This window comes from Dermacentor silvarum, chromosome 4 (genome assembly GCF_013339745.2).
Source record: "Dermacentor silvarum isolate Dsil-2018 chromosome 4, BIME_Dsil_1.4, whole genome shotgun sequence".
Classification (NCBI taxonomy): Eukaryota; Metazoa; Arthropoda; class Arachnida; order Ixodida; family Ixodidae; genus Dermacentor; species Dermacentor silvarum.
In genome coordinates this window covers 170,529,701-170,540,480 of record NC_051157.2, presented here as the reverse complement: position 1 = coordinate 170,540,480, position 10,780 = coordinate 170,529,701, and positions in this window count along the sequence as shown.

The following is a 10,780-nucleotide window of genomic DNA, read 5'->3' as shown; positions in this document are numbered from 1 at the left end:
ATCGTCGGATTATGCTTTGGCCGATATTTGCGGATTCCGTTGGCACGCCCAGACTATGTGGTATAACGTGGCCGTCTGTGACAGAATTAGCATTGCGGATTGTATGTCATAGAATCTATCTTTGATAATACATAAGGATTTGGAAAGGACAATGTTTGTAAGCGTCTCCATGCTACCTGCGTTGCCTTATCTAATTTGGGATCAGGCGGGGGTAAAGTGCGTCTACTCAGCCGGAGGTGTTGTAGGATCTCAGAATATGAAAGAAGGGGCTGAGGATCGTCCTGGTCAGCGAGAAGTTGTGCTGTGGAGGAATCGGCGGAGCCCGGTGTAGAAGTTCTCGGGCGGAGGCATGAGCAATCTCATTGCCTCGAACTCCCGCGTGCCCTGGTACCCACAGCAGCTGTTTCCACTGACCCTCTTGACGATTGGCCGCAGCCTGTTGCAGTATTGAGTGTGCGAGGTGGCCGACTTGACCTCTTGCGAAATTGCGATACGCCGCCTGGGAATCCGTGAGAACAAAGGTGGCTCTTGGATTACGCATGGCTAAGGCTATACCGGCCTCTTCCATGGCTGTGATGTCCTATTCCGGTGGCCGAGATGCAGTCTACCACCTGTCCCCTGTGTACAACGGTTGCCGTGGAGCGGTTGTGCAGGGGTCCGGCGGCATCTACAAAGAAGGCACCTGCGTGATCCGAATACTTGTCGTAGGCTTTGGCTCTGGCAGTCTCCTGTTTTCATGGTGGACGGGGTGCATATTACGTGGCAACGGGCGAGTGATGATATCCTGCTGCCATTCTGGTGGTAGTGATCGCTTGCTGGCGACATGAGTGGGTGGATTGATGCCCAGTGCTTCTAGCGTGGTGCGACCTGCTTTGGTGCGTGCGAGCCGAATGACTTGGTTCATGTAATGAGCTTGGAAGAGTTCTGACGCTGTATTATAGATGCCCATTTCAAGGAGCCTGTCATTCATGGCCCATGGTGGTAGAGTGAGGGCTTTCCTATATGTAAGTCGGAGTAGACGGTCCAGTTTGAGTTCGTCCTTTTTGAGAACGCGCAGGTACGGGAAGCTGTAAGTGACACGACTGATCACAAAGGCCTGTACGAGACGCAGTATGTCCGCTTCTTTAATGCCACGGTGTCGATTGGCAATCCTGGATATCATTCGGGAGATATTGGTGCAGGTAGTGCGGAGCTTTTGAATTGCTGCGTTGTTGTTGCCCTGATTATTAATGTATGCTCCCAGGACGCGGATAGTGTCCACTTCCTTGACCGGGGATTGATGGAGTTGGATATTCAACGGAATTTGGTTGCCACGCTTCCTAAATACCAGGAGTTCTGATTTAGTAGGGGAGCATCGAAGTCCGCAAGCGAGACCGATGCGCTCTACAGTTTCTGCTGCCCGTTGGAGTGCTTCTTCCATCTGTCCCATGCTGCCGGTGTTGGTCCATATAGTGATATCATCTGCGTATAGAGCGTGCTTGATTCCGGGTATCTCGTTGAGTGCCCTAGGCAGGTCCAGTAGTGCTATATTAAACAGCAGTGGCGAAATTACTGCCCCTTGCGGTGTGCCAGAGTCCCCCATTGTGATGGGGGCAGATTTTGTGTCGCCAGCTCGTATGGTCACGTGACGGTTGTGCAGGAAGTCGCGCACGTAGTCGTATGTACGCTGTCCGATTCCGATTCTAGCCAAGTTGTTCAGGATGGCTGAGTGCCGGACATTATCAAAGGCTCCCTGAAAGTCAATCGCCAGAATGGCGCGCTCCTGTTGCGTGGCTCCAGCTGGGGCGATCGATTATGTCGTACTTGAGTTGGAATAGAACGTCCTGTGCCGATAAATGCGCTCTAAAGCCAAACATTGTATGTGGGAAGAGGTCATTAGCTTCCATGTATTCAGTGATCCTGATTTGAAGTGCTTTCTCCATGACCTTCCCTGCACAGGAGGTGAGTGAGATGGGACGAAGGTTGTCAATATTGATGGACTTTCCGGGTTTGGGAATAAATACAATTTCAGCCGATTTCCATTCCTGCGGAAGCATACCTTCTTGCCAATACTTATTAATTTGGTCGGCAAAGAGCTCGAGCATGTCGTCACTTAAGTTGGCCATAAGGGTGGTAGTAATTTGGTCTGGACCTGGAGCCGTTCCTCGACGCATCCTGTCAATTGCCACTCTGATCTCTGCAGTCGTGAAGTCACGGTCCATTTCCGGGTTTGCAGTTCCGTTGTATGCGGAAATGTGGTCAGCGCTCACGGAGGTATTGATGTATTTGTCCTCCAGATCTCGAAAGAGTTGAGCTGTGTCCCCTGCATTAGCATGGATTGCCCGCTGAAGATTTCGACGGGCGGCTCCACGTGATTGTTCCGGGTCTATTAGATACCTGAGTAGGTGCCAGGCTGATTTAGTGTGTAATGCGCCCGTAAGTGCGTCACACTTGGCGAACCAATTTTCTTTTGCGAGTTTCGTGGCGTATTCCTCTGCCTGTGCCGTGACCTCCGCGATGCGCTGTCTGAGCTTGCGGTTTAGCTTCTGGCGCTTCCATCGTCTGGTCAGTTGATGTCTTGCGTCCCAGAGATGGAGCAGATGCTGATCAACTGCTGGTGTTTCCGGGGTAGTTGAGATTGTCTTGGTCACTTCCTGCTTTAGTTTTATAAGGGTTCGTGCCCATTCGTCATAAGAATTGGGCGGCTGGTGAAACGGAAAGTTTTCCGTTTTGCGAAAGGCTTGCCAGTCAACCAGTTGTGTTGATTTATTGCGGACTTTATGCCGACCATATGTTATGGTGGTATGTATGATGTAATGATCGCTGCCCAGCGCTTCCTCGGAGTTTAGCCATTTTGGTTGCGGAGCATTTAGAGTCATGGTGAGATCCGGGCATGTGTCTCGCGATACGCTGTTGCCAAGCCGCGTGGGATGGTCCGCGTCAGTGAGTAACGTGAGCCCTTCGAGCGTCATTAGGGTATGTAATTTACGCCCTTTAACGTCTTCAATGACGTAGCCCCAATCCGCATGTTTGGCGTTGAAGTCGCCTACCACTATCAAAGGAGCCCGTGCTGCCATGGATTTCGCCTTGCGAATGACCTCCGTAAACGTATGGTGTCGGTCCGCAGGCCGGCTGTATATATTTAGGACGTATATTGATTGATGGCATTTTTTGCGTGGCAGAAATTGGACGAATACATATTGTAAGGCAGCGGCCCTGAGGTCGAGGTCATGCTGTAAAGCTGCATATTGATTATGGACAAACGTGACTGCCGATATGCTATCGGCACTAGCGTAAGCCGTGTACGAGGATAGTTTTGCTGCCTGTTGCCCGACATCTTGTAGAGCTATAATTTCTGGTATCGATTCTAGCGTTTGAATATATTGATGCAGTGATGCTGCTTTACGGCGAAAACTGCGACAGTTCCACTGAATTACTGTAAATTGCGGATCGCGACTAGCCATCATGTGGCGTAGTGGAGGCGTCGTCGCTGTCTGGATTGATGGATAGGAGCTGCAGCTGGCATATCACGTCGTCCCGACAGGAGCTTGACACCCTTGCAATGCTTGCCTTCGTTGAGTTGAGTTACTTGCCTGTTGTGTTTGGCTATGATTGATTGCATCTGAGTGATATACGGCATTGCAAGCTCGTGCAGTTTTTTTGCGTTGCGTTCTTCGAGCGCACTAACGTGCTTCATGATGGATTGCTCTATCGTTTGGGTTATGGTTGCCGTAAAGGCGCTTAATTTCTGCTCCAAGGCCTTGTCCACCAAGTCCACTATTGAGGCCTGTGTCGGCGTGGTCAGAGGAGTTACGGCGTTGGGTGATATGAGTGTCTGGTTCTGGAGTCTCGGAAGATGCTGGGGACATCTCGCAGTCTGCTGAAGTAGCTGCCGTAGGGGTTGTCTGGGGACACTTATTTCCTTGTATTTCCTGTCGAAGGCGGGAAATTTCCTGCTGCTGTTGTGCGACTAGCTGTTGCAATTGGGCTAGCGTTCGATTTTGCTGCTCAATAGTGCTTTGAAGCTGTGCTATCATCGGCGATTCGGTATTGCGAGAGCTATTTTGAGTGCGAGGGGAGGCGACCACTGATGCCCAGCTCACCTGAGGTCCCGTTAACTTGAGTACCGGTGGCGTGGATGTCGTCTGGCCCTGCCGGGTGTGCTGCTGAGCTGGTCGGCGCCCACTGGACCGTGACCGTGACCGGCGCCCCTTGGACTGTGACAGTGACCGGCGTCCCTTGGACCGTGACCGTGATCTGGATGGGGAGCCCACCCGATTCCCGGAGCGGGACCGGGAAGTCGATCTCTCGCGGGTTTCTTTGCCGGCCACGCTGGTGATGTCTCTCTGTCCGTTGTGGTGGCGAGTCGGGGTCCGGCTTCGTCCGCGTGTTTGGCCGGCCGGTGGGTTTGCGGACTTGGAGGGGGCTGGTTGGCGATATCTGCGCGGGCAGTCGCGAGAGCCGGCAACGTGCGGGCCGCCACAGAGCACACATCTCGGGTGGCACTCGTGTGGTTGCGACGCGTCCACTCCAGTTTTGCCGCATAGCGCGCACCGTTCGTTCTCTGGCACGGGCGCGGGGCACACGTCCGTACGGTGTCCCGGCTTCCCGCACGTAGCACAAATTGCGTTGGTTTTCCTGTATTTTTGCACCAGGGTGGCTTCATTGAGGAAGAAGACGCACCTTGGGAGATTGCTGTGCTCAAATGTGAGCGCCACTACGTTTGTGGAGCCAAGCCTCCGGGCCCCGATGATTTGGTTATGCGGCGAGGTGGTGTTCTCCAGGATGTAATCCGTTGTAAATGTGTTGGCCAGCCGGATTACGCCCTTGCCCATGTTGTCCGTTGCCTTGAGGTAAGCTTGCACGTTGATGGTTCTGTCGGTCAACCGCAGCTTGTCCAAGCCGAGGAGGATGGGCAGCACACGCTCTTCCTTGGTGCCGACGACGACCAGATTCTGTTCCCATATCGGGTGCAGGCTGTATTTATGTGCGAGATTTGGGTCCGCTTCTGCGTTGTCGCTACGCTGGGAGATGGCTGCCCGTATGGCGTTGCCGATACTGCCCGTACCTCTGTATTGAGTTAAGTTGCAGGTTTCCCTTGGTTTGATGATGATCACGTACTCGTCAGCATCCATGCGAGGCGAGTAGCGTGGTGCGCCTATATTCTTGCTGGGGCCTCCACCAGAAAGGGAAGAAATGGTCCCTGCAGCATCGCTTGTCGTTGTGAGCGTCGCCCCCGCCGTCGGAGGTGTGCGAACGCCGGTGCGGTGGCGACGCATTTCTCGAAGTACCCCCTCGTAATGAGGGGAAAAATTGGCCGATGATGGAGCAGCCAGCTGTATTTCTTGGACTTGCATGCTGTCGGGGTCATAGCCACGAATAACGGGCTCCTGAGAATGCGTGTCCATGGTTTGGGTGGCGGTCGCGCGGCCGTACTCGCTGCTAGGCCTAAGGCCGAGCAGCGTCCCACGAGCTCGCCAAGGTTTTTCGCAGATAAAGGTCCAAAAAATTGGCCCACCTGGATGATTTGGTGTCCAGGGACTCCTGGTGACTAGCGGAATCGATGGATATTAGTTTTGCGGTCGTAGTCCAAAATTGGCGCACACAGCGATTCTCGAAAGAAGGAGCGTTCGGAGCATGCGTCTGCTCCGACCCGCGCCGCACCTGCGTCCTGATATTAAGAAAAAAAATTCCAAACCGGGTGGGATTCGAACCAGCGTACGCATGATCGAAAAGCGAGCGCCGTAGCCTCTCAGCCATACAGCCACGCTTCTAAGGGTTGCATTCATCCGAACCATATGATTGCGTTCGAGCGCCCTCGGCGAAAGAAACCACCTAGAAACGCGGTACGCGCGAGCGGCGCAGCGTGGCGCCAGCGGTCAAACGCTGTACCTACTAGCAATTCGAGTGTTGCGCCCCGGAGGGCGCTGGCGCGGAAGCCGTCGGGCAACGTCAACGGGACTTCGAGGTGCCGACGTGTGCTTCAAACCCGAGTTCCTGGACCGGAGCTTCGGGCACAGCTGCGACGTGTGCGACCGGCTATGGTTCGACAACAACTTATAATAAGAATCGCAGTGATGCCAATAAAATAATAACTTTACGTTACCTACTTACGATTCTCTTTTCTCTCTCAACCCAGACCACCACCACCACACCAACAAAACCAACACCACGGAACCCCACTATGCTCTGCATTTACACGTGTCCCTCGCGCGGGGGCATGCGACGGAGCTTTTTTTGCTGCTTTGCCAATGCTTCTCGTGCCCCCGCCGGCGGAGTAGCTTGCTGTCTGTGTAGACGCTGAGCCGCAGCATGCCGCGCCTTACGTTCGTCCATAGCAGAAAGAAATTATGTGGTCTGGAACTCGCCATACACAGCAGCGCCATCTCGTGTATAGACGTTGAGCCACTGTATGCAACGTTTCATCCATGACAGAGAGATGGCGTGGCAGTCGATGTGAGCACGGACGATGCCAGACGGACAAGGCTAGACCCTAAGGAGCTTCACCCCTAAAATTCTCTATCCCACCCACATCACCAGGCCCAGCATACGTTACAGACAAAAACAGGAAGAAATGAGCCCTTACTGCTTTTTTATCGCCAAATAGAGAGAGATCCGTTTTTAACATCTGCATGATATTCATCATAGCGAAAAAGCTTCTGATGTTGCGAAAGCAGTTTAATTTTCCAATTTTAGATTATTTATCTGGATTCACTTCCGACTCTATATTGCCTCATAATTTAACCCTGAAACGTAGCTCTTTTAGATGTGTTTAAACACTATAATTTACCAGGGTTTTGAAAAATGTCCCCGTAATTTTGAGAAAAATTACGGGGACTTTTCCAACCTGAAAAATTCACGTGAGCTATAGGGGCGTGGCTCAAGACTATTAGCAATTTTAAAAATGGCACGATCACATCGTTGCAAATCTTCGTCTATATAAGTATTCCAATAAACGCTTCCTTAAAAAATCGGAAACTAATTTTTATAGCAAATCCTCCAGTTTTTCTTCTAGGGCTGACTGAGCTTTTATTTATAGAATTACAAATGAAAACATCTTATGGGCAGTAGCAGCCGGTATTTGTTATGCAAATGGGTTCCTTCCCCTAGGATTCCAGTATAACATAACAAAAATTGTTATAAGGCTTTTTTGTAGTTGCATGTAGGCACTCTACATTTTTGTTGCAGTCGGCGTCTCTGGCGGCGCCTGCTGTCACGGACACCGCGCGCGTTCGGAGCGAACGCGGGTAAACGCGGACGGCGTGGGCAGCAGCTCTTCGCGTTGCCTCGTTGGTGCTGCTACAAATGTAACTACCTGGCTCAAAAAAAAAACGCAAGAAGAACTCGGGGGAATTTTTTTGAAACCGAAACTGAAACCATTGCTCGTGAGCTGACGGGGAAAGGAAATGAATGCGAGGCAGTCAATGCTGGCTGCTTGGAGGAGCGTCAGCAGCGCTCTACTACAAATGTGTACTTTGGACGACGGACGCGTTCCGTAACTACTCTCTTCACAAGCCACATTCACATGAATGTGACAGTAGCGCATCACGAGAAATGCGATGCGCCAGCGTTTACATGTAGCGCATTAGCCCTGGTGCGATGGTGGCGGCACACAGCGTCAAATATCGAAGACAATGTAGCGTTTCCGGCGCAGGTGGTTCGCAATTTTTTTCGTGGCCCGTTCACGGCGTGGTTTGGCGTCGCACTCCCGATTCAGATGCTTTTAAATGCAAAGTTCCGGTTGCGTGTTTTAATTGGCGTGGACGAACTTTCATATCCTTCTCTACACTGTCGCTTGCATACAGCATCAGCAACGTGACAGCCACATGGTTAGCTTACCGCAAAGAGTACTCGTCTGCACGCTGCGAGAGTAGCAACGATTTCGGCCGTCAACCAGTGGGCTTTTATGTAAGGTGAGAATATATACACATTTGCGCTTGCCGAGCTACGAAGAAACTGGGTTTTAAATAAGCTCACTTAGATTCTTGTTGCCTTACAACTCAGTCATTGCGGGTGCGGTGGACAAGCGTGTTGTTGGAGGTAGATTAAAACGAGCTCTCCTAGTGAAATGTACTATTAAGTAGCTCTGGCTACTGGAATGTATTATTGTGGCTACAAGTGGTCTCTTAGCATTTCGAGACAGGTTTTTATTGTAGGGTGCATCACGGTTATTCATTTCTGGCATGAATCATATGTGGCGCCATGCATGTACATTTCATTCCTATTTCTGCTCCTTTTCAAATAACATTAGGTGGCTTTAGGCAAAATCAGTCATTTGCTCTCTGGTTCATTCGTTTGAGTTTGCTGAATGTTTGCTGTCGCGAGTTTTGGCAGTAACGTTTGACACTTGATAAGCAGCTCAAAGAGTAAAATTTCTTTTCTCTCATTATCTGCTGGTGCGATATTGCAGTAGTGCTGGGGTCAGCACCAATGTATGTCGTAATGGCTTCTTTAATCTGCAGGCATTTTACAGCAAATGGAAAAGAAAACTGTGTGAATGAAGACGCGTTCTGCAGGCTGGTTGAAATCGAATTGTTGCAAAAGAGCTCACCGATGCTGGTTCGAAAGAAAACTTCAGGATGAGTCTTGGTTCGTTCGACCAACTAGTGGCAACGGTGGTGCCATTTATGTCGCCACAACACTACTGCCTGCGACAACCAATGTCATAAAAAAGTGTGGCACTAGCTTTGTACAAAATGCCGAACTGTTGCGAATTAGTTATGTGTTCATAAACGCAGTGTAAGAAATGTCTCTGTACGTTAGGCCGCACACTTGTGGACCGTCATCCTAAAGAATGCACAAGGCTGCCTTCCACACAAGAAGCGGCAGCTATAGCAAAGAATTTTTGAATAAGATGCTACCTGCCACAGATATTCCGGGACATTAATGGCTCACATATTAAGGCACCCAAGAAGGGATACCGTGAATTTGTGAATAGGAATATGTGGATGGCTAATAACATGCAAGCAATAGTAGACGATCGAGGACGGTAAGCGTAATTTTAGAGGTGTATTATAGAAAAAGCGTCCCCTTAGTTTTGCGTCTCATTACTATTCATCTGCATGACTTGTTTTGTAGCGGTGTAAGGCCCTAAGAGATTTCTTAACAGATATCTTATTTCTGTATTCTCTGGAAAGAGAGAAATAAAGATTATTACTATTATTGGGGTAACTACAGCATCGTGGTAATCGAAATTAATCAACTTCTATTTTTCACATGTCGCAGTGTTTCATGCAATGTGCCCGGTAGTGCTGCCGACACCATGGCACTTAGGCTGCCTTCTGTGTACCAGAGAAGCGACCATCTTGCTGCCAAAAGAAGAAAACGTTTTCCAAGGCTGAGCAGTTCCTTTCATACTGCTGGGGCACGGCCGCTGGATAAAAAAAAAAGGTGCGGCCTGCCGCGTGCATCGAAAACGGTGTGATCCGCCGCGGCGCCACACGTCGGGGGCTGTTGTCTGGCATCGACAAAGCAAATGCGTCAGGAACGCGCTAGGAACGCCGTCGCGCGTGCCAGCCGACGGCGCGTTCCATCGCCGATGACTAGCGCCGTTCGGCCCAGCCAAGCGGCCGACAATGCAACTACGGTTGTCACATTCGCTCCCTTTGCAACGCGCCCGACGCGGCAGGCCGCATCTTTTTTTTATCCAGCGGCCGTGGCTGGGGGATCCGGTGTATCCTTATCACCCATGGCTCATCGCACGAGAAGCTGTCTAGGGAACAGGAATTGTTTATAGTGCATCACAGTAGTGGACACAATGTTGTGGAACACGCTTTTGTAAGGTTTAAAGGGCGTGGCGTGTGACCGTGAAAAGCAAACCGATATCCACCATAAATTTATGCCTAAAGTCATACCTGCAGCAATGCACATTGCAAAATTTTCGCGAGAAGGGGGAGGGGGGGGACTCTGTTACGCATGTTTTGGTGGCAGATGTCAGAGACTCTCAGCAAACTTTATTTCAGCAGCCTCCAACGAGATCTGTCACATCGTCTGCGTGTGGATTGCGGAACTTTTTGTGTAATTACTAAGCCCAATGCTTTCTCATTGAATCTCCAACTTGGTGAACGTTCATGCTATATTCAGCGACCTAAAATTAAAAGCAATGCACTGAAGAACAAGCTTATTTGGCGGCAACATGACAGCATCCTCCTTGCTAGTGCGTTGATAAGCCTGAAACTCATAGTTCCTCTTGGCAAATAACACGTATTTTAAATGCGAAGCATTTCTTGGCGATCATTTGCTACTTTGACTGTACCCATCTAACCGCCTACGTCTTGGAGCTCTCATGATCATTTCATTAACTTGGTAGTTACCAAAATAGGCATAGTATGATACGAGTGTATGACGCCGTAGTTTTTATAGAAGCGCCTCCCGGAAATCGCCGTAGTTTTTATAGAAGCGCCTCCCGGAATGCCTCATTTACGCCCGTCCGCGGCGGAATCAGTGGCGCTATCACGTGTTTTATGTATTTGGCGGGCTTTCTTTAAAGACAAGCACAAAAAGTACTCTAGTGAAGAGGATTACCCGGCGCTGCAGCCACACCGCCAGTCGTCCGGGAGGCGCCAGCTCGAGATTGCCTGGGCTGCTCTAGTTGAGACGCTGCCAACGAAGCCTGCTGCTCTTGTGTCTTGGCATTTATTCACATTAGATTTTGGTGGAGGCACTGCGGTTTTTGCCCCAACCGGGAATTCCGCTACCGAACTCTGCCGTCTGTCGTGCTTCAGTGTCGATGCTAGCCCGACACCCCCACCGGTTTCAGCAGCGATTGTATGTGGTAGTGCTCAGCGTCAGCAAGATCCTG